Consider the following 25,906-nt stretch of genomic DNA (forward strand, 5'->3'; position numbering starts at 1 on the left):
AACATTTTACACTGAGGACAGTGTGTTCTTTAAGTGTGGGGTGCTTATGGGTAAACCCTAATCTCTCATATGGATTTTTAATATATCTGAAATTGCTATGGCTAGGTGTTGTGTATTTTTAGGAGATGTTAGGACACTGTGTTTTTATGCACTTGAGTATGCTATTTTTGAGCTGATTGATGACTTGATTTATAGAATTGTAGTTACTTTTCTTTGTTGTTCATTGTCCTTGGAAAATAATTTATGGTGTTTTACACATCAACCCTGCCAGGTTAAACCGGTGTTATTTAATTATTTTTTCGAATTGTGGAATTTTAACTTAGAACGTTGATAATATCATATGCATGTGTTTCTTAAGTAATGATTCAATTAATGATGTTGCGAACCAACTGCACCTAATACCACACTTGAAAGTGAGATTTTGAGCCAGTTGAGCATTCATTATCCTTATGCTCTTTATATTTCTTGTTTGAGTGTGCATTGTACTTAACTTTGCTTCTAGAGCTTGCTTTGTAATGCGTGTTGAAGTTACATGAATATTGCAAATACCATGAGATGATTTGGGCGATTTAGGATTCACCACATTGACCAAAAGCCTATCACCTTATGTTTCCATTAGTTAGCCAGTTTTTGAGCCTTAACCTTTTCTTCATAATCTACACCTATACACTTCAATTATACCATTCTTTACATTTATCTTTCCTTTACCCTTATGCTGGAATTTCTTTCTGTGATTTATTCAACTTTATATGGGACTAAAATGCTAGTTGCTATGTTGGTAAATTCACTAAATCTTTTTGATATTTTAAATGCTCCCTTTGATCCAATTTGTATTTGTTATTCTTTATGTTTATTCGAGTTGTATGCAGCGGTCGCTAATAAGCTGCTAGTTCATTATTAAAAAAAAAAAAAAAAAGAGAAAAAAATAGAAGAAGATGAAAAAAAAAGAATATATAATAAACAAATCTCTTTAATTATTTATCTTTTTATTGGATTTAGAGCATTTGCGAGCGTTATTCTATGAAGTAGGGATTTTAGTGAATGATTCTTTTTGTGATCTTAGGCATTTAATCCTTTGAGCATATACTATTGTTTATCGCACGAATTCCAGCACTTTCACACTTCTATCCAAATCTCCGTACCTTTACCTTAGCCCCATTTCAACCTTGGTAAAGACCCTTTGATTTTGGTATTTACTTATTCACAGTAGCGAAGATATGATTTATGAGCAAGCTTATGGTGAGCGGGTCTTGTGCATTTGCTTTGAGGGATTTGTTATTCACCTAATATACACTTTGAGCGACTTGAGTGATCCCTGTGAGGCATTGGTTCATGATGTTTGTGTTGAGTTGTCATTTAAGTTACTCATGCATTAATATTATTTCCATTCTTTGTTAATGATTTGTAATTTGATTTATGATTGAGTATCCTTTAAGATGTGTTGAATACTCTTTGTTGTGGACTAGGGGCATAAACTGAAAGGAATTGCTAACTGTAGTTTTATGGGTTGAGTTGTTAATTGCTTGAGGACAAGCAATAGCTTAAGTGTGGGGTAATTTGATGAGCATAGTTTTATACATATTTGCTTGCATATTATTGCGTATGTTCTTAGCAATTATTGTACTTTTATTCCCAGATCACCTGTGTTTTGTGTTCTTTTGTATTTCAGGAACATTTATAGGACCATCATCGGTGTTTAAGCAATTATAGATCAATACGTGCGGAAACGGACGAGAATTCATCAAGATCAGACAAGAGCCCGCATTGCACACATTGAGCACGGCCTGAGTCAAGGTTTGAGCACGGTTTCCGTAGACACCACGGCTTCCAGCACGGTCATGGTGAAACCCTAGTTGGTGAGATCCACAGTCTCAGCACGGCATGGACTCCGGCCGTGCTGACCAGCACGGCCTTGAACACGACCGTGCTGAGTTAAATATATAAGAAAAAATGAATTTTTCTTAAGGGAGAGAGGGGAAAAAGGAGTGACATAAAGCCCTGGAGGCTGGTTCGGTTTCTGTACAGTATTGAGTGCAAGAGAGAGTTGCAGTGAGTAAGAATCCCGGAATCGCAAGGTTCCGAGTGCAAAACAGTAGTGGAGCAATTCAAGATGCAGTTTGGGAGATTAATTAAAGTGTAGATCCAGATTTGAAGCTGTTCATCCAATTCGAGAGAAAAGGGTGTACATGTTTTATTTTCATTATTCTTTCATTGTAATTGATTTCCTAGATTGTTTTAAACATGAACATGTTTAGCTAGACTGATTTAATCCATTGGGATTTCTTTACTATGTTGGCTTGATATTATATTGTTGGATTGTTCGAGTTGGTTTTGTATTCTTCTTGTTTTCAGTATTAATAAAATAATGCATTATTCATGAGACGTTGTGAATTGTGATGTTTAGATTGCTTTATGAGATTGAGAAATCCGTTTGGCAATTGGAATTTTGAATAGCAAGAACTGGTTAATAATCGCTTAGAGATAAGGATAATTAACTAGCCGAATTAAGAATTAACAAAGCTTAATAGAGGCGGATTAAAGCTTAATGCTAATTTAAGAATCAATCGTTAGGAAGAGATTCCAACTTTAGGTTATTAGGTTTAGGAATTCGGTTATCTCGAGAGAGAAACCGAATTCGGTTAAGAATTCGTACACGGGTAGCATAATTAGACTCACCGATCCTTTATCTTTTGTTTGATTGCCAACTAGTTTAGATTCCCTTTGGGTTTGTCTTCTTGTCTTGATTATTTCAGTTATCAATTACTCCTGCATCTCCCTTAGGACTTAGCTTGTAGCTATTAGTTAGTTTAGAAATTATTTATCGCTAATTTTAGGTTAATATAACAAAGAACAAAGGAGTAACTCTGGGCTTTCACTTTTCCGAGGAATACGACCTTGATACTCGCCATTAGTGCTAGACTGCATCAATAGGTACACTGCCTTAGATTGTAGCTAACACGAGTAGCACACATCAGTGACTTAGGAATTTGACATCCCTATCACTCACAATGGTCCTTGGCACTCCATGTAGCCTTATAATCTTCTTGAAGAATAGATTGGCAATATGGGTTGCATCATCCGTCTTGTGACATGGGATGAAATGTGCCATTTTGCTAAACCTGTCCACAACAACAAAAATAGAATCTCTCCCTCCCTTGGACCTAGGTAATCCTAAAACAAAGTCCATAGAAATATCTACCCAATGTTCATTTGGTATGGGAAGAGGTGTATACAAACCATGAGGCATTGGTTTGGATTTGGCTTGTTTGCAAGTAATGCATTTCTCACAAATTCTCTCAACATCCCTTTTCATGTGTGGCCAAAAGAAATGGTCACCCAACATATCCAAAGTTTTCTTAATCCTAAAATGTCCCATTAAACCTCCACTATGTGCCTCTCTCATAAGTAACTCTCTTAAAGAACTTTGTGGCACACACAATTTGTTTTCCCGAAAAAGAAAACCGTCAAACTTATAGAACTTATCAAAACCCCCTTTCTCACATACCCCATAAACATTAGCAAAATCAGGATCATTAGAATAAAGATCTTTTATGTATTCAAATCCTAATAATTTTGCATCAAGTTTAGAGATCAAGGCATACTTTCTTGACAATGCATCGGCCACCACATTTTCTTTCCCTTCCTTGTACTTAATGATGTACGGAAAGGATTCAATGAATTCCACCCATTTTGCATGTCTCTTGTTGAGCTTTCCTTGTCCTTTGAGATACTTCAAGGACTTATGGTCAGTGTGAATTATGAATTCTTTGTAGCCAAGGTAATGCTGCCATGTCTTTAGAACCCTCACCAATGCATAGAACTCTTTGTCATATGTAGGGTAGTTTAGACTTGCTCCACTTAGCTTTTCGCTAAAGAATGCTATGGGCTTGCCTTCTTGCATCAAAACTCCTCCAATACCTATGCCACTTGCATCATATTCAATCTCAAAAGGTTTAGTAAAATTTGGCAAAGATAACAAGGGTGCAGAACTTAATTTGTCTTTTAGCAAGTTAAAAGCCTTATCTTGTTCAATTCCCCACTTAAAACCAACATTCTTTTTGATGCATTCAGTTAAAGGTGCAGCTATGGTAGAAAAATTCTTAATGAACCTTCTATAAAAGCTAGCTAAACCATAAAAGCTTCTTACATCACTTACACTTGTGGGTGTTGGCCATTCTCTAATTACTTTTACCTTTTCTTGATCAACATGAATACCCTTGTCATTGACAATATATCCAAGAAAAGTAATTTCATTAGTGCAAAAACAACATTTCTTTAGATTAGCATACAACTTCTCTTCTCTAAGCACATAAAAAACACAAGTCAAATGTTGTACATGCTCATCTAAATTTTTGCTATAAACCAAGATATCATCAAAATAGACAACAACAAATTTGCCTATGAATGCTCTTAAAACATTATTCATCAATCTCATGAAAGTGCTTGGTGCATTAGTTAAACCAAAAGGCATTACTAACCACTCATATAAACCATGTTTAGTTTTAAAACCTGTTTTCCATTCATCACCTTCTTTCATTCTAATTTGATGATAACCAGATTTTAAATCAATTTTTGAAAACAAATATGAACCATGCAATTCATCCAACATGTCATCTAGCCTAGGAATAGGATGTCTATACTTCACCGTGATTTTGTTGATGGCACGACAATCAACACACATCCTCCAAGTTCCATTCTTAGGCACTAACAAGACGGGTACGGCACATAGACTCATGCTTTCACGAACATAACCCTTCTCCATAAGCTCACTCACTTGCTTTTCGATTTCCTTGGTCTCCTCTGGATTACATATATATGCTGGTCTATTTGGAATGCTTGCTCCAGGTATGAAATCAATTTGGTGCTCAATGCCTCTTTTAGGTGGCAAACCATTTGGAATTTCTTCCGGAAATAAATCTTTATAAACCTGCAAAAGATCAACAACAACACTAGGCAAATAATTGGTTATTTCGTTAGAAATATGTAAAATCTCCTTGTACATAAGTACAAGCATGTGTTGTCTCAAAAGCATAGCTTCCTTCACATCGCTCATTTTTGCATAAACACTCATTTTTCTTTCATTTGAACCTTCTTTGTTTTCTCTCACCATGTGTTTCCCATTTTGGTCAAGAGAATTGGAATTTTTAGGTTCACTCATCTCACCTTTTTCTTTACTCTCAAAGGTTTCCCTTCCCAAAGAATTTCCCAATGAAGAACCCATTTCTTCATATTGTTGCTTGATGCGCATTTGGTCTTTAAAAATCTGTTTTGGAGTTGATGGTCTAAGGTTGAACCTTTTTCCATCCATAGTCAAAGTATACATATTTTTGAATCCATCATGACTAGCCCTTCTATCATATTGCCAAGGTCTCCCCAACAACATATGTCCGGCCAACATTGGCAACACATCACACAACACCTCATCCTTATATCTACCAATTTGAAAAGAAACTAAAACTTGCTTATTTACCTTTACAACTCCACTTTCATTAAGCCATTGCAACTTGTATGGTCTTAGGTGCTTGGTAGTAGGCAACTTCAATTTCTCCACTAGCAAAGTGCTTGCTATATTAGTACAACTTCCACTATCCATAATCATGTTGCACAACTTGTTAGAAATCAAAAAATGAGTATGAAACAAATTTTCCCTTTGCTCCCTATGGACATCATGTTTATTTTGCAAACTCAATGTTCTTTGAACAACAAGATTATCTCCCTTAGCACATTCAACATCACTATAATCTTCTAAAGAAGGCATATCATCATCACTATCCCCCTCACTCTCTGACTCAATATCACCATCCCTTAGAATCACAGCTTTCTTATTTGGACATTCCCTTGCAATGTGCCCATAACCCAAACACTTAAAACATTTGATTCCCCTAGTTTAGGTTGGTTGATTCTCACCCTTTCCCTTATTACCCAAGTCAATTTTAGGTTTAGTTTCTTCCACTTTTGACTTAGTAAAAGGTTTATCATCCTTTTTCCCCCAAGAATTTTTCCAAGAAGAAGAAGAACCCATATTAGGTTTAGAATCATACCTCTTTCTTTTCAATTTCCTTTCCACTTTCATGGCCAAATTCACCATATCTTCAATCTCCACATAATGTTGCAAATCAACAACATCAGCAATGTTTTTGTTTAGCCATCTCAAGAACCTTGCCATGGTAGCTTCACAATCTTCTACCATATTTGCTCTAATCATAGCCTTCTCCATTTCTTTGTGATACTCCTCCACACTCATGGATCCTTGATTTAGAGTTTGTAACCTTTGATGAAGCTCTCTATAGTAGTGGCTTGGAACAAACCTCTTTCTCATGATTTGCTTCATTTCCCTCCAAGACTCCACGGGTCTTTCTCAATTTCTACGTCTTTCCTTGCAATATTGATCCCACCAAATAATTGTACAATCACTAAACTCAACAACAGCAAGTTTTACCTTTTTCTCCTCCGAATAATTATGACATTCGAAGATGAGTTCCACTTTCCGCTCCCATTCAAGGTACACATCTGGATTATTTCTTCCTTGGAATGAAGGAATCTTCATTTTGATGCTTCTAAGGTTGCGATCAACATCATCATTAGGATGTCCTCTCATAGCTTGTCTCCTAGGATTGATTTGTTGTCCCACCAAGGTGACTTGATCATCATCCAAAACATCCTCTCCTTCATATTCCTCTTGGTTAATTGGTGGATGTCTCTTTCGTCTAGGCTCTCCTTGTAATTGGTTAAGGATGCCATCACGCCTCTCCAATTTTTCATTGACTCGCACCATCATATTAAACATTCTTTCGAATTGTTGTTGCATAGCTTGAATCACATGATCATTTGTAGAAGAAGAACTTGTGTCTTTTGACATGATTGTAAAACCTAAAATTTTAACAAAGAAATAGAAAGAAACAATCTCACAACACTCCCTCACGTGTTTCACTCAAAATTGATGTATACCACTTGTGTTTACACTCAATTTTGGCTTTTTTTCTCTTCTAATGATCTCACACTCTTGCCTTTTACCTCTCAAATTTGGCTTTTGACTTCTTAGATGAACTAAGTTTCTCAATCAAACAAAATTTCAAGAATGTAGTAATCAATGATAAAAAAATAAGGTAGGCTAATAAGAAAATAATAAGGTAGGCTTAAAGAAATGAACAATTTGTAGCAAATAGGCTAATAAAAATGAAAAACAAAGATAGATCATCAAAGAACACAAAGATATAGAATTATAAAGATAGATCTCAATGGAATATGAAGAGTCAATTTTTTTTTATGTAATCTGAGATCTAACACAAGAATATCAAAGATAACAAATTTTCTTTTAGGACGAATTTTTTTTTTTTTTTATATATGCAAACAAAATCTTGAGATAAGAAGAATAAAGATAAAAATAATAATAATAACAAGAACAATAGATGGCAAAAGGTGCAAATTATAAGATGAACACAAGATATTGAGAATTATAAGATAGTATTGGATACGCAAACCTCAATCTTGAGCCAATGCTCTGATACCACTTATGATGGGAATTGTAGGTTTCATCAATTAACCCCCCGATAGCAAAAATACTATGATAAGTTGAATTAGAAGAAAACTAGAAATTACCCATTTAATCCACAAATTCGGATCGTTCAAAGATTGAAGTAAGAAGATGGATACTACTTAACCCCTTTACCAACAAGGATAAAGATACTAAGATAGACTTTGATTTCCTCTTATGCCACAAACAAGAAAGTTTGATAAATAACAAGAAAACAAAGATTTAGATTTTGACACCACAAGCTAGAATAAAGCTTAATAAGTCACAAAGTTCAAGCAAGAAATTAAAGACAAAATTCCTCACAATAAAACTCAAACAAAGTTATAATTCATATATCAAATTCAATCATGCTCCAAAAGAAAGAAAAGGACTTGTTTATATAGAGTACAAGTCCATGCACATACTACTAAAATAGACTCACACACATAGGATTACTTTTACTCTTAAATGGCCTTAGTAACCACTATCCACACTAATAGCCATTACTTGGTATTAATTACCCCATTAACTTGTATATGGTGGCTCTTAATAACCACTACCCACATTGATAGCCATTACTTGGTATTAATTACCATATTAACTTGTATGGTGACTACATGTAACCCTAATTGTTATTAACACAAAAACAAGTTAAATATTATTCCTCGGGCCTCCATGGATGCCTTATTGGGTTGAAGTTCTTGGGCTTTCCAAATGTCCCTAATTAAACCCAATATGGCTTGTTGAAGCTTCTTGGATTTGGACCTTGTGATTGGGCCTTCTTGTACTATTAATGGATTTTGGATCTCTTTAAGTTTTGAACTTGGATTCACATCAGGGTTGTTTGCTAATATACATAAATATACCCCACTTACGGGGTTATTTTCTCATATTAAAATATTTACCCCTTCTACGATGCTATTTTCTTAGACTCACAATTGCACTACTTTTACGGGGTTGTTTACTGAGATTTATAAATATACACATTTTATGGGGTTATTTTTTATATTGATAAATATACCACTTTTACAGGGTCATTTTTTCATATTAAATTATTAGCAGTATTATGTGGTTGTTTTCTCAAATTCATAAATACACATGTTTTACGGGATTATTTTCTTATATTGATAAATATACCCCTTTTACGGGGTTGTTTTCTCATATTATAAAATTAACCCATTTAAAGGGTTGTTTTCTCATACTCACAAATATACAATAATAGTTATTTTCTCCGATTGATAAATATCCCCGTATTACGGGGTTGTTTTCTAATATTTACCCATTTTACTAGGCTGTTTTCTGAGACTCGCAATTACACTACTTTTACGGTGTTGTTTACTCATATTTACAAATATACACAGAGTTATTTTCTTATATTGATAAATATACCACTTTTACGGGGTCATTTTCTCATATTAAATTATTAGCACAATTATGGGGTTGTTTTCACAAATTCATTAATACACACATTTTACGGGGTTATTTTTTTATATTGACAAATATACCCCCTTTGCGGATCCGTTTAAGGGGTTGTTTTCGCATACTCATAAATATACCAGAATTACGGGGTTATTTCATTAGATTCATAAATATCACCGAATTACGGGGTTGTTTTCTAATATTTATAAATATACTCCTCTTCGAGGGTTGTTTTTCCAATTTCATAAATATACATATTTTATGGGGTTGTTTTGTTATATTGACAAATATACCCCTTTTACGGAGTTGTTTTCTCATATTATAAAATTAACCCATTCAAGGGGTTGTTTTCTTATACTTATAAATATATCACAATTATCGAGTTATTTTCTTCGATTGATAAATATCCCTGTATTACGGGGTTATTTTCTAATATTTATAAATATACCCCTTATACGGGGTATTTTTCTCATATTTGAAAATTTACCCCTTCTACGACGCTGTTTTCTTAGACTCGCAATTACATTAGTTTTATGGGTTGTTTTCTCCAATTTATAAATATATATGTTGTACGTTATTATTTTCTTATATTGATAAATATACCACTTCTACGGGGTTATTTTCTTATATTAACAAATGTACTCTTTTTACGGGGTTGTTTTCTCATATTAAATTAACCCTTTTGAGGGGTTTTTTCTCATACTCAGAAATATACCAAGATTACTGTGTTATTTTCTCTGATTGATAAATATCCCCGTATTATGGGGTTGTTTTTTAATATTTATAAATATACCCCTCTTACGGGGTTGTTTTCTCATATTAATAAATTTACTATGAGGCCGTTCTCTTAGACTCACAATTACACTACTTTTACGGGGTTATTTTCTTATATTGATAAATATACCACTTTTACGGGGTCGTTTTCTCATATTAAATTATTAGCACTATTATGTGGTCATTTTTTCAATTTTATAAATATATACGTTTTACGGGATTATTTTCTTATATTGATAAATATACCCCTTTTATGGGGTGGTTTTCTCATATTATAAAATTAACCCTTTTGAGGGGTTTTTTTCTCATACTAAAAAATATACCAAGATTACTTGGTTATTTTCTCTGATTGATAAATATCCCCGTATTATGGGGTTGTTTTTTAATATTTATAAATATACCCCTCTTACGGGGTTGTTTTCTCATATTATTAAATTTACTACAAGGCTGTTCTCTTAGACTCGCAATTACACCACTTTTACGGGCTTGTTTTCTCAGATTCATAAATATACACGTTTTACGCAGTTATTTTCTTATATTTATAAATATACCACTTTTACAAGGTCTTTTTCTCATATTAAATTATTAGCACTATTATGAGGTTGTTTTCTCAAATTCATAAATATACACGTTTTACGAAATTATCTTCTTATATTGACAAATATACCTCTTTACGAGATTGTTTTCTTATATTTTAAAATTAACACATTTAAGTGGTTGTTTTCTCATACTTACAAATATACCATAATGGTGGGGTTATTTCATCCGATTCATAAATATCACCGAATTACGGGGTTGTTTTCAGATATTTATAAATATACCCCTCTTAAGGATTTTTTACCCAGATTCATAAATATACATATTATACAAGGTTGTTTTCTCATATTATAAAATTAATCCTTTTGAGGGGTTTTTCTCTCATACTCACAAATATATCAAAATTACGGAGTTATTTTCTCCGATTGATAAAATTATTAGTACTATTATGGGATCATTTTCTCTAATTTAAAAATATACACGTTTTACGATTTCACGACCCAATCTATATGCCCGTGACCGGCACTGGGGAATGGGTAGGCTTAAGGCCACCAAATCCTGTAGTAAGTCTGACTATTCACTAACTCAATCAAATTGAAATTCGGACTCAATCCAAAGCATTGATTCACAATTAACCTTAACCATCAAATTCTGCATATTTAATTCGGTCTGCCAACATAATTAGGCAAGACCCGAGTTTACATAAAATTACAAACTGATAAGTCTAAAATATCTACTAGGGAGGATCTAGAATTTTTCAAGTCAAACAAACCAAAATCGATTACATTAACTCGATGATGAAGGAGTCGGACTGTTAGATAAGAACTGCACGAAGACTAATAATCACCTGAAAAATAGTGAAATTAAGACTTTCAGTCTCGAGAGCGAGTTAAAATCATATATCCCAAAATGAATATAAATACTTTAATAAAACATTTGTTTACTTAAAATAAAATACATGTCATGCTATGCTTTTGTAAAATAAAACAAAATAAATCTTTGTTCATACCACAGGATGGAGTACCTCAGTAGAACCCTAGCCCCATCACTAACAGTCGAGATCTCATTCCAACATAACTAGCACCCAGAGAATGAAGCTCCCAAACCGTGTTCCCAACATGGCCAGGAACACGGACGTGTTGGCAGAGGACAGGGGAAATTAGTTAAAAGAAAGAAGAGAGGAAGAAAGAAAGGAGAGCGAGGGAGAACATCCTAAACCCTAACTTTTCTTTCTCAAAGGGTTTTCTGAGCCGAAACCAAGGGAAAAGGAGACTTGGATCAAGGTTTCAATTGGATTCTCTTCGAGGATTGAAGATTAGGCGAGGTTCGTTGATTGGTTTTCAAATCGAGCAAGCGGAACAAGAATCGATTCAATTCAAGCAAAGGATTTGGAGCTGTTTACTCTCATCCAAGGGTGTAATCGGGTTTTCTTTACCTTTACTCATTGTTGTAATTGAATTCTTGTGTATTTCAATAATGAACATGATTAGCTAGATTGATTAAATCGATTGGGATTTCTTTACTATGTTGGCTTAGTATTATATTGTTGGATTGTTTGGATTAGTTTTGTATTCTTCTTGCTTTCAGTATTAATAAGATAATGCATTGTTCATGAGACGTTGTGAATTGTGTGTTTAGATTGCTTTGTATGATTGAGAAGTCCATTTGACAATTGGAATTTTGAATAGAAAAAGATGGTTAATAATCACTTAGAGATAAGGATAATTAACTAGTCGGATTAAGAATTAACAAAGCTTAATAGAGGCGGATTAAAGCTTAATGCTAATTTAAGAATCAATCGTTAGGATGAGATTCCAACTTTAGGTTATTAGATTTAGGAATTCGGTTATCTCGAGAGAGAAACCGAATTCGGTTAAGAATTCATCCACGGGCAGCATAATTAGACTCAACAATCCTTTATCTTTTGTTTGATTGCTAACTAGTTTAGGTTCCCTTTGGGTTTTCTCTCTTGCCTTAGTTACTTTAGTTATCAATTACTATTGCATCTCCCTTAGAACTTAGATTGTAGTTATTAGTTAGTTTAGAAAGTATGCATCACTCATTTTAGGTTAATATAACAAAGAGCAAAGGAGTAACTCTGGGCTTTCACTTTCGAGAGGAATACGACCTTGATACTCGCCATTAGTGCTAGACTGCATCGATAGGTACACTGCCTTAGATTGTAGCTAACACAATTTGGCCTATCAAGTTTTTGGCGCCGTTGCCAGGGAATTGTTTGAAAACTAGAGTGAAATTTGCATTTTGTTAATTTAGCCATTTTCTTTCTTTCTTATTATTTTATGATTTTTATTTTTATTTATTTATTTATTTTATTTTATTTGTACATATTTATTTAGTTTAAGTTTATGATTCATATAGTGAATGATAAAGAGGTTCAATGCTAAACTCAAACTCTTTGTATGACGCATTGGAAAATGGGATTAGGAACCAAGAGAGTGCTAAAAATTGGGATACCTGTGCATCTTTAGAAGCTCGAGTGGAATCGTTTTGCAGGTCTACCGATTAACTCTCCACTCCTATCCTTTCATCTCAAGTTTTTTGTGAATTTTGTTGTGGTTTACATTTGAGTAATGATTGTCCATTGTATAGTGATGTTGCTCATTGTTCTTATAACTATGAACAGGTGAATTATACGAGAGGTTGGCCAAATGACTCGTATGGAAGCACCTACAATCAAGAGTGGAGCACTCATTCACCCTATGGATGGAGCTTAGATGGCCCAGAACCACCAGAATCTCAGCAACCATATCAGCAGCCTAATCTTACACCTTCAACTCAAGATGAAGAGTTAGTGTCGGAGGAGCTGATGATGAGGTTCATTACAAGTCTTGAAGATAGATTCCAACAAACAGAGAGGATACTTGAAGATCAACAAGCCTCGATTAAGAACATAGAGCATCAAGTAGGCTTAATCTTCAATTTACTAGCTGAAGAGCAATTGGGAACTCCATCAAATGCTACTGAATCCGAGGAACACTTGAGCGCCGTCACTTTGCATTCAGGTGAGAATTTTTCTGGTTTATCTACTATGTTTGATGATGATGGTTCTGTGCAGTACGATTTCTTGAACATGGAGATGGAACCAGAAAAGGAAGAGGCGAACATGATTCCTTTGAAAGACTATCAACAAGAACGTACAGTTGATGATGCTGAGTTGCAGTTAGAGGAATTTTTGGTGAATTTTTCACAAGTCCCTTTGATGATGGAAGATGAGCACTAGTTATCCAATGAGGAAGTCTTGGAGGAGCTCAAGTTTTTTCTAGTAAGTGAACCAAGCCAAGGACTAGAGAAAACCATCAACGTTCCTGAAGAAATTGCCCAACCGTCGATCCTTCCAATTGGTGAAACTCCAGCTTTCAAATTGGAAGAGCCCCTAGAGCATCATGACTACGTGAAATTATACGAGGAACGAGTCTTGCCCAACATACTGGCAGCTTGCTTGATAGTCGGGAAGAGGAAGTCGACGATTATCCCTTTAAGCGGATACTTGAAGCCATTTGGTTGGAAGAATGATGGATGGTCGTCAATCCTCACCATTTTCTTTTTACCATGAGTCCAGCTAAGAAGACTTATCACATAAAAAAGAAGCGCTTTTGGGAGGCACCCCAAATTTTATTTTATTCTTTTCATTTCTAAATTTTTTTTACCCTTTCATTTTGAAACATTTTATTAATTTTAGTTTTCATATTTTATTTAATTTTTGTTTCAGTTTCGATTTTAATTCCTTATTTTATTATTTGCAGCCACTCATCTACCACAGACTAGCCAGCGCCCTGATATCCCTAATGATGCACCTCTTTTCACTCCGGAGCTATAGTCAGGGCAGTATTAGTTCTTTTTCCTTTTTCATTTCTTATATTTTGTACACTGAGGACAGTGTGTCCTTCAAGTATGGGGTGGTGATATTAATATACACTTGCTTTCATGTTTTATTGCTTTGTATATGAAATTCAGATCCTTTTCTAGTGTATATATCGCATTTCAATTATCCTATCTCAGTTATTTGTTTATTCTTTGTGCAATCTTTTGTAAAATTTTGAAAATTTTTCACTTTGTTTCAATGCTTTTACTGTTGACTTGCTTTTGGAAATCGTATTTATGTCCATGTGATCAGGTAAAATCGATAGTGTTGAGTCTTATGGAAGAATGTAAGATAATTAGTTTGAGTTCTGTACTAAGTTGCTTTGGTTTATCTAATTCTGTTTTGATGATTTTTGTTTGGAACCTACTCAAAAGCACACTTGTGAGAAATTGAGCCTAAATTGTAAGCATACACTTTATATGCTTGTATTTATTTCTTGTTGAGAGTGCCAATTACTGTCTTTACTTTTAGAACTTGCTCGGTAATGCTTATAAGGGCCACAAGGAGAGTTAACACTTTGGTATGATAGAGGCACTTAGGTTTTTCATTCTAGCCAAATAGCCTTCATTCGTTTATTGATTCTGTAGATAACCCCTTCTTTCACCATATTTTTTTATCATATTCCATTACCAGCAGTTTTTATTGGAAATTTTTATCTTGGGAATAGTGTGGAATCTTATAGCAGCTTTCTTCAATCCAAAAGTAATTCACTCTATTATGTGAATGTTCTTCCCTTATGAAAAAAAAAAGAAAAAAAAGGAAGAAAAGAAAAGAAATAGAAGAATAAGAGGCAAAGGTGATGAAAAGAAAGAAAGTAAGTGAGCTAAACATTTTGACTTGATTCCTATTTCCCACCTTAGACTCCTGTCCATTGTTTACCCCTTGTGATCATTGTGACTTGTGTGCATATCATGTATTTCATTGCAGAACACCATAGGTTCAACTGTGACCAAATTTACCTACCCCTACCTAATCCCCATTACAACCCTTATAAAGACCTCTTGACATGGTTGTTGACTCTCCATAAGTGGTAAAAGTAGGATTTAAGAGTAAGCATATGGTAAGTAAGGCAGTAGTTGATGCATTGAGTGATTAAACACTACCTTTTAAACACTTTGAGTGATTTAGAGTGAATCTGGTGAGGAGTTGGTTCTGAATAATTTTGTTAAGACAATATTTTGTGAATTATTGGCATCTTGGTTGCGATACTTGAATTGATTGCTTCGTTTCTTTTTGTTTGATTTACGCTTGTTAAGGATATGTGTAGGAGCTCTCTAGCTTGTTTGTCAGTTTAAGTGTTGTTCCTTAGTGGTTTATTTTTCTTATTTTACTTTTGATTGCTTGAGGACAAGCAATGAGCTAAGTGTGGGGATGTGCGTAAAATACACACATCTAAATGGGGTTTTTAAGATTGATTTTATAGACATTTGGATGTGAATTGGTCCCAACACTCATCCTATGCGTCTGTTTGTGTGCATTAGGTCCAATAAAGGGAAGAATTGGAGCATAATTGGACGTCAAAGCTACCGAAACAAGCTAAGTATGAGCATGAGGAAGCTGAACAGGGCCGTGTTGGTTTCAACACTGGCCGTGTTCCCAACACGGGGTAGGAACACGGCCGTGTTGGACATCAAAGAAGAAGTAGATCTTATGGAGCACGGCTAGGAACACCAAACCGTGTTCCCAATATGTCCAGGAACACAGACCTGTTGGCGGCGACAGGGGAAATTAGTTAAAAGAAAGAAGAGAGGAAGAAAGAAAGGAGAGCAAGGGAGAACGTCCCAAACCCTAACTTTTCTTTCGTAAAGGGTTTTCTGAGCCGAAACCAAGGGAAAAGGAGACTTGGATCAAGGTTTCAATCGGATTCTCTTCGAGGATTGAAGATTAGGCGAGGTTCGTTGATTGGTTTTCAAATCGAGCAAGCAGAAGAAGAATCGATTCAATTCGAGCAAAAGGATTTGGGGCTGTTTACTCTCATCCAAGGGTGTAATCGGGTTTTCTCTACCTTTACTCATTGTTGTAATTGAATTCTTGTGTATTTTAATAATGAACATGATTAGCTAGATTGATTAAATCCATTGGGATTTCTTTACTATGTTGGCTTAGTATTATATTGTTGGATTATTTGGATTAGTTTTATATTCTTCTTGCTTTCAGTATTAATAAGATAATGCATTGTTCATGAGACGTTGTGAATTGTGTGTTTAGATTGCTTTGTGTGATTGAGAAGTCCATTTGGCAATTGAAATTTTGAATAGCAAGAACTGGTTAATAATCGCTTAGAGTTAAGGATAATTAACTAGCCGGATTAAGAATTAACAAAGCTTAATAGAGGCGGATTAAAGCTTAATGCTAATTTAATAATCAATCGTTAGGATGAGATTCCAACTTTAGGTTATTAGATTTAGGAATTCGGTTATCTCGAGAGAGAAACCGAATTCGGTTAAGAATTCATCCACGGGCAGCATAATTAGACTCAACAATCCTTTATCTTTTGTTTGATTGCCAACTAGTTTAGGTTCCCTTTGGGTTTGCTCTCTTGCCTTAGTTATTTTAGTTATCAATTACTCTTGCATCTCCCTTAGAACTTAGATTGTAGCTATTAGTTAGTTTAGAAAGTATTCATCACTAATTTTAGGTTAATATAACAAAGAACAAAGGAGTAACTCTGGGCTTTCACTTTCCCGAGGAATATGACCTTGATACTCGCCATTAGTGCTAGACTGCATCGATAGGTACACTGCCTTAGATTGTAGCTAACACAATTTAGCCTATCACTCGACCAAGGTCCTTTAAATCCAGTTCGGTCACTTAATTATCACTATCAGTATTAGCCTTTCAGCTCTCTTACTCCCATAAGACTGGCGCCCAGAGAGCGAAGCTCGACTAGGGTCCTTAAGTCTAGTATGGTCACCTAGAGAGCAATGCTCGACCTAGGACTTTTACTCCGGCAACACACTCTACTTAGCCCAAAGAGCAATGCTCGACCAGGACAAGTCCTAAATTTACGCTTTTAAATTTACCCTTTTTTACTATTTGCCTCAGATTTCTACCGGTGCGCACGCGGTCCTGATGCAATCCATCAAGTGGCATGTTCTACTGCGATCCCATTCCGATTCAACACGCAATCAATAAAATCATAATGCAGAAAATGAAACATATATAAATAGTGAATAAATAAATAATTAAAATATTGGCAATGACACATGTAAACAGACATATGACTTTAACTCACAGCTTTGACAACTTCCTAGCTCTGCTCTGATGCCTCGGCTGGAGTGAGCCGAACTACGGAGTATCGAGACGCTTGATCACTCAGTCGACTCGCCTCTAGCCGTCGGAGTTCGATCGACGATCCGAACATGCCTACGGACTCGAGACAACGCGCTGATGACCATCCCAGCTTCCGATCTTCTAATCCGACCCCGAATCATCCGGAGGGATTTATGGACGATCTCGGCCGTCGATTTTCGAATGGAGTCCGATCGCCACGAAACCGGTGCCATTACTGGAACTCCTTTTCGGCATTTAGTCCCTGCAATTGGTCATAGCTCGCCAGAACTCGCCAGAAAAGCCTGAAATTCCGGTTGCCTTTACCTTACTGGAACTCCTTCCTCTAGCCACCAAAACCGACGCTGATACTCCTAAAAGGAAGCCCTCAACTAACCGATCATTTCAAGACCGACCTTGCCGCCATTGGCCGCCGGAAACGCCCGAAAAGGTGTCGACAGCCGCTGCCCCATTTTTTTTCTCCTTCCGCCACCGGTGCTGAGCTCGCCGGCACCAGCTCTTCCACCAGCCAGCTTGCCATGCCTCGGCGGTCGGCCACGGCAGCCGAAGCCCCTGTCCTTCCTCCTCTCTCTCTTATTCGCCGACCCCCCCGATGCCATCTTCTTCTTCCCTTTCTTTTCTTTCTTTTCTTTTCTTACTTTTCGGCATTTAGTCCCTGAACTTTTCTTCTTTACCATTTAGTCCCTCAACTTCTTTAATTATCAAAAAATTTCGTCCTGTAAAATTTTCGATTAACCCTTCAACTTTTCTCTAGCTTTTCAATTAAGCCCCTAACTATTTAATTTGGGTCAAATCAGAATTATTGAAAATATAGAATTACTTATTTACCCTTGTTTTTAAATGTAAAATTACCAAAATGCCCTTGCCGACACATTTAATTACAAAAATATCAACTAGACAAATTTTAATTAGAACCCCATATATTAGTAAAAATTATATTTTTAACCCTTATTTCAAAATTAATTATCAATTTATTCTTAACACTTAATTAACTTAATTAATCAATTTGCTAACTGTTTTTCAATTAAAAATCAACACCATTTGCTAATTAAAATTTATCATTCCCCAATAAATTCTTTATAAAAATATTATTTACTATTCCTTTCATTACTTTCAAATATAGAAGTTAATCCATATATTCATATTGGGAAAAAATTAAATGACAAAAAATATAATCTATTTTTCAAAGAACTTACTTAATTAATTTCTTAAAAATCAGACTAGTTAAATATAGAAAATACTCCCTTATTTTGTCTAGCTTTAAAATTCTATTTTAATCATCCCAATTAAATCAAATAAAAATAAAATAAAATAAATTTAAATAAGAACTGGTTATTAATTATTACTAATATTATTAATTATTAAAAGAAAAATTATGGGTATTACATACGAGGTTATTTTCTAATATTGATAAATATACTCCTTTTATGGGGTTGTTTTATCATATTATAAAATTAACTCATTTAAGGGTTGTCTTCTCATACTCATAAATATACCATAATGACGGGGTTATTTCATTAGATTCATAAATATCACTGATTTATGGGGTTGTTTGCTAATATTTATAAATATATCTCTATTGTAGGGTTGTTTTCTCAAATTAAAAAGTTTACCCTTCTACGAGGCTATTTTCTTAGACTCGCAATTACACTACTTTTACGGGATTGTTTTGTTAGATTCATAAATATACACGTTTTACGGGATTATTTTCTTATATTGACAAAGATACCCCTTTTACGGGGTTGTTTTCTCATATTCACAAATATACCAAAATTACGGGGTTATTTTCTCCGATTGATAAATACCCCCGTATTACGGGGTTGTTTGCTAATATTTATAAATACATCCCTCTTACGGGAATATTTTCTCATATTAAAAATTTACCCTTCTACAAGGCTATTTTATTAGACTTGCAATTGCACTACTTTTAGGGGATTGTTCTCTTAGATTCATAAATATACACATTTACGGAGTTATTTTCTATTGATAAATATACCATTTTTACGGGGTTGTTTTCTCATATCAAAGTATTAGCACTATTATGGGGTTGTTTTTATACCGCTTTTACGGGGTTGTTTTGTCATATTATAAAACTAACCCATTTACAGGGTTGTTTTATCATTATCACAAATATACCAAAATTACGGGGTTATTTTCTCCGATTGATAAATACCCTCATATTACGGGGTTGTTTGCTAATATTTATAAATATATCCCTCTTATGGGAATATTTTCTCATATTAAAAAATTTACCCTTCTATGAGGCTATTTTCTTAGACTCGCAATTACACTACTTTTACGGGATTACTTTCTCAGATTCATAAATATACACATTTTACGATGTTATTTTCTTATATTGATAAAGATACTACTTTTATGAGGTCATTTTCTGATATTAAATTATTAGCACTATTATAGGATTGTTTTCTCAAATTCATAAATATATACATTTTATGGAGTTATTTTCTTATATTGACAAATATACCGCTTTAACGGGGTTGTTTTCTTATATTATAAAATTAACCGATTTAAGGAGAATTTTTTCTCATACTGACAAATTGATGAGCATAGTTTTACACATATTTGCTTGCATATTATTGCGTATGTTCTTAGCAATTATTGTGCTTTTATTCCCAGATCACCCGTGTTTTGTGTTCTTTTGCATTTCAGGAACATTTATAGGACCATCATCGGTGTTTAAGCAATTATAGATCAATATGTGCGGAAACGGACGAGAATTCATCAAGATCGGACAAGAGCCCGCGTTGCACACATTGAGCACGGCCTGAGTCAAGGCCGTGCTGACCATCACGGCCTGGACTCTAGCCGTGACCAACCATCGAAACTTGGTCTTCAAAACAATGGTTTGAGCACGGTTTCCATAGCTACCACGGCCCGTGGTGGCCAGCACGGGGAGCAACACGGTCATGGTGAAACCCTAGTTAGTGAGATCCACAGTTTCAGCACGGCATGGACTCCGGCCGTGGTGAGTTAAATATATAAGAAAAATGAATTCTTCTTAGAAAAAGGAGAAGAGAGAAAGGATAAAAGAGTGACATAGAGCCCTGGCGGCTGGTTCGGTTTCTGCACAGTATTGAGTGCAAGAGAGAGTTGCGGGGAGTAAGAATCCCGAAATCGCAAGGTTCCGAGTGCAAAACCATAGTGGAAGCAATTCAAGAGGCAGTTTGGGAGATTAATCAAAGTGTAGATCCAGATTTGGAGCTGTTCATCCAATTCGAGAGAAAAGGGTGTACATGTTTTATTTTCATTATTTTTTCATTGTAATTGATTTCCTAGATTGTTTTAAACATGAATATGTTTAGCTAGACTGATTTAATCCATTGGGATTTCTTTACTATGTTGGCTTGATATTATATTATTGGATTGTTTGAGTTGGTTTTGTATTCTTCTTGTTTTCAGTATTAATAAGATTATGCATTATTCATGAGACGTTGTGAATTGTGATGTTTAGATTGCTTTATGAGATTGAGAAATCCGTTTGGCAATTGGAATTTTGAATAATAAGAACTGGTTAATAATCGCTTAGAGATAAGGATAATTAACTAGCCGGATTAAGAATTAACAAAGCTTAATAGAGGCGGATTAAAGCTTAATGCTAATTTAAGAATCAATCGTTAGGAAGAGATTCCAACTTTAGGTTATTAGGTTTAGAAATTCGGTTATCTCGAGAGAGAAACCGAATTCGGTTAAGAATTCGTCCACGGGTAGCATAATTAGACTCACCGATCCTTTATCTTTTGTTCGGTTGCCAACTAGTTTAGATTCCCTTTGGGTTTGTCTTCTTGTCTTGATTATTTCATTTATCAATTACTCCTGCATCTCCCTCGGAACTTAGCTTGTAGTTAATAGTTAGTTTAAAAATTATTCATTATCCATTTTAGGTTAATATAACAAAGAATAAAGGAGTAACTCTAGGCTTTCACTTTCCCGAGGAATACGACCTTGATACTCGCCATTAGTGCTAGACTGCATCGATAGGTACACTGCCTTAGATTGTAGCTAACACGATTAGCACCCATCATGTTTTTGGCGCCGTTGCCAGGGAATGTTTGAAAACTAGAGTGAAATTTGCTATTTGTTAATTTAGCCATTTTTTTTCTTTCTTATTATTTTATAATTTTTATTTTTATTTGTTTAATTATTTTATTTTATTTGTACATATTTATTTAGTTTAAGTTTATGATTCAGATAGTGAATGATAAGGAGGTTCAATGCTAAATTCAAACTCTTTGTATGACACATTAGAAAATGGGATTAGGAACCAAAAGAGTGCTAAAAATTGGGATGCCCGTGCATCTTTAGATGCTCGAGTGGAATCGTTTTGCAGGGCTACCGATCAACTCTCTTCTCCTATCCTTTCATCTCAAGTCTTTTATGAATTTTGTTATGGTTTACATGTGTGTAATGATTGTCCATTGTATAGTGATGTTGCTCATTGTTCTTATAACTGTGAACAGATGAATTATACGGGAAGTTGGCCAAATGACTCGTATGGAAGAACCTACAATCAAGAGTGGAGCACTCATTCACCCTTTGGATGGAGCTTAGATGGCCAAGAACCACTAGGAATTCAGCAACTACATCAGCAGCCTAATCTTGCACCTTCAACTCAAGATGAAGAGTTAGTGTCAGAGGAGCTGATCATGAGGTTCATGACAAGTCTTGAGGAAAGATTCCAACAAACAGAGAGGGTACTAAAAGGTCAACAAGCCTCAATTAAGAACATAGAGCATCAAGTAGGCTTGATCTTTTAGTTACTAGCGGCAGAACAATGGGGAACTCCATCAAACGCTACTGAATCCGAGGAGCATTTGAGCGCCATCACTTTGCGTTCAGGTGAGAATTTTTCTGGTTTATCTACTATGTTTGACAATAATGCTTCTGTGCAGGATGATTTCTTGAACATGGAGATGGAACCAGAAAAGGAAGAGGCGAACATAATTCCTCTGAAAGACTATCAACAGGAATGTACAGTTAATGATGCTGAGTTGCAGTTAGAGGAATTGTTGGTAGATTTTCCACAAGTCCCTTCGACGATGGAAGATGAGCACGAGTTATCCAATGAAGAAGTCTTGGAGGAGCTCGAGTTTCCCCTGGCAAGTGAACCAAGCCAAGGACTGAAGAAAACCATCAACACTCCTGAAGAAATTGCCCAACCGTCGATCCTTCCAATTGTTGAAACTCCAGCTTTCAAATTGGAAGAGCCCCTAGAGCATCATGACTACGTGCAAATATATGAGGAGCGAGTCTTGCCCATCATACTTGCGACTTGCTTGGTATTTCGGGAAGAGGAAGGCGATTATCCCTCTAAGCGGATATTTGAAGCCATTTGCTTGGAAGAAGGATGGATGGTCGCCAATTCCCAACGTTTGCTTTTCACCATGAGTCCAGCTAAGAAGACTCATCACATAAAAAAGAAGCGCTTTTGGGAGGCACCCCAAATTTTATCTTTAATCTTTAATATTTTAACCTCTTGTTTTGAAACATTTTATTAGTTTTAGTTTTCATATTTTCAATTTCGATTTTATTTCTTTATTTTATTATTTTCAGATTCTACCGAGGAGGCACTGAATTTCCACAACATCAGCCTCGATGGATGATCAGGGCAGTCCCCTAGATTTTTTTTTATTTTTCTGCATTTATTTACTTTATTTTTCATACATGTCATGCACTTGGATTGTATTGCCTTTGTTCTCTTAGTTGAGCATTCCATGCGGGGTATCCATAACATTTTACACTGAGGACAGTGTGTTCTTCAAGTGTCGGGTGCTTATGGGTAAACCTTAATCTCTCATATGGATTTTTAATATATCTGAAATTGCTATGGCTAGGTGTTGTGTATTTTTAGGGGATGTTAGGACACTGTGTTTTTATGCACTTGAGTATGCTATTTTTGAGCTGATTGATGACTTGATTTATAGAATTGTAGTTACTTTTCTTTGTTGTTCATTGTCCTTAGAAAATAATTTATGGTGTTTTACACATCAACCTTGCCGGGTTAAACCGGTGTTATTTAATTATTTTTTCAAATTGTCGAATTTTAACTTAGAACGTTGATAATATCATATGCATGTGTTTCTTAAGTAATGATTCAATTAATGATGTTGCGAACCAATTGCACCTAATACCACACCTGAAAGTGAGATTTTGAGCCAGTTGAGCATTCGTTATACTTATGCTCTTTATATTTCTTGTTTGAGTGTGCATTGTACTTAACTTTGCTTCTAGAACTTGCTTTGTAATGCGTGTTGAAGTTACATGAATATTGTGAATACCATGAGATGATTTGGGCGATTTAGGATTCACCACATTTGACCAAAATCCTATCACCTTATGTTTCCATTAGTTAGCCAGTTTTTGAGCCTTAACCTTTTCTTCATAATCTACACCTATACACTTCAATTATACCATTCTTTACATTTATCTTTCCTTTACCCTTATGCTGGAATTTCTTTCTATGATTTATTCAACTTTATGTGGGATTAAAATGCTAGTTGCTATGTTGGTAAATTCACTAAATCTTTTTGATATTTTAAATGCTCCCTTTGATCCAATTTGTATTTGTTATTCTTTATGTTTATTCGAGTTGTATGCAGCGGTCGCTAATAAGCTGCTAGTTCATTATTATTCAAAAAAAAAAGAAAAAAAGAGAAAAAAAAAGAAGAAGAAGAAGAAAAAAAGAATATATAATAAACAAATCTCTTCAATTATTTATCTTTTTATTGGATTTAGAGCATTTGCGAGCGTTATTCTATGAAGTAGGGATTTTAGTGAATGATTCTTTTTGTGATCTTAGGCATTTAATCCTTTGAGCATATACTATTGTTTATCGCACGAATTCTAGCACTTTCACACTTCTATCCAAATCTCCGTACCTTTACCTTAGCCCCATTTCAACCTTGGTAAAGACCCTTTGATTTTGGTATTTACTTATTCACAGTAGCGAAGATATGATTTATGAGCAAGCTTATGGTGAGCGGGTCTTGTGCATTTGCTTTGAGGGATTTGTTATTCACCTAATATACACTTTGAGCGACTTGAGTGATCCCTGTGAGGCATTGGTTCATGATGTTTGTGTTGAGTTATCATTTAAGTTACTCATGCATTAATATTATTTCCATTCTTAGTTAATGATTTGTAATTTGATTTATGATTGAGTATCCTTTGAGATGTGTTGAATAATCTCTGTTGTGGACTAGGGGCATAAACTGAAAGGAATTGCTAACTGTAGTTTTATGGGTTGAGTTGTTAATTGCTTGAGGAGAAGCAATAGCTTAAGTGTGGGGTAATTTGATGAGCATAGTTTTACACATATTTGCTTGCATATTATTGCGTATGTTCTTAGCAATTATTGTGCTTTTATTTTCAGATCACCCGTGTTTTGTGTTCTTTTGCATTTCAGGAATATTTATAGGACCATCATCGGTGTTTAAGCAATTATAGATCAATATGTGCGGAAACGGACGAGAATTCATCAAGATCGGACAAGAGCCCGCGTTGCACACATTGAGCACGGCCTGAGTCAAGGCCGTGCTGACCATCACGGCCTGGACTCTAGCCGTGACCAACCATTGAAACTTGGTCTTCAAAACAATGGTTTGAGCACGGTTTCCATAGCTACCACGGCCCGTGGTGGCCAGCACGGGGAGCAACACGGTCATGGTGAAACCCTAGTTGGTGAGATCCACAGTTTCAGCACGGCATGGACTCCGGCCGTGGTGAGTTAAATATATAAGAAAAATGAATTCTTCTTAGAAAAAGGAGAAGAGAGAGAGGAAAAAAGAGTGACATAGAGCCCTCGCGGCTGGTTCGGTTTCTGCACAGTATTGAGTGCAAGAGAGAGTTGCGGGGAGTAAGAATCCCGGAATCGCAAGGTTCCGAGTGCAAAACCGTAGTGGAAGCAATTCAAGAGGCAGTTTGGGAGATTAATCAAAGTGTAGATCCAGTTTGGGTACATTCATCCAATTCGAGGGAAAAGGGTGTACATGTTTTATTTTCATTATTCTTTCATTGTAATTGATTTCCTAGATTGTTTTAAACATGAATATGTTTAGCTAGACTGATTTAATCCATTGGGATTTCTTTACTATGTTGGCTTGATATTATATTATTGGATTGTTTGAGTTGGTTTTGTATTCTTCTTGTTTTCAGTATTAATAAGATTATGCATTATTCATGAGACGTTGTGAATTATGATGTTTAGATTGCTTTATGAGATTGAGAAATCCGTTTGGCAATTGGAATTTTGAATAACAAGAACTGGTTAATAATCGTTTAGAGATAAGGATAATTAACTAGCCGGATTAAGAATTAACAAAGCTTAATAGAGGCGGATTAAAGCTTAATGCTAATTTAAGAATCGATCGTTAGGAAGAGATTCCAACTTTAGGTTATTAGGTTTAGGAATTCGGTTATCTCGAGAGAGAAACCGAATTTGGTTAAGAATTCGTCCACGGGTAGCATAATTA

Source organism: Ricinus communis, chromosome 3 (assembly GCF_019578655.1).
Source record: "Ricinus communis isolate WT05 ecotype wild-type chromosome 3, ASM1957865v1, whole genome shotgun sequence".
Lineage (NCBI taxonomy): Eukaryota > Viridiplantae > Streptophyta > Magnoliopsida > Malpighiales > Euphorbiaceae > Ricinus > Ricinus communis.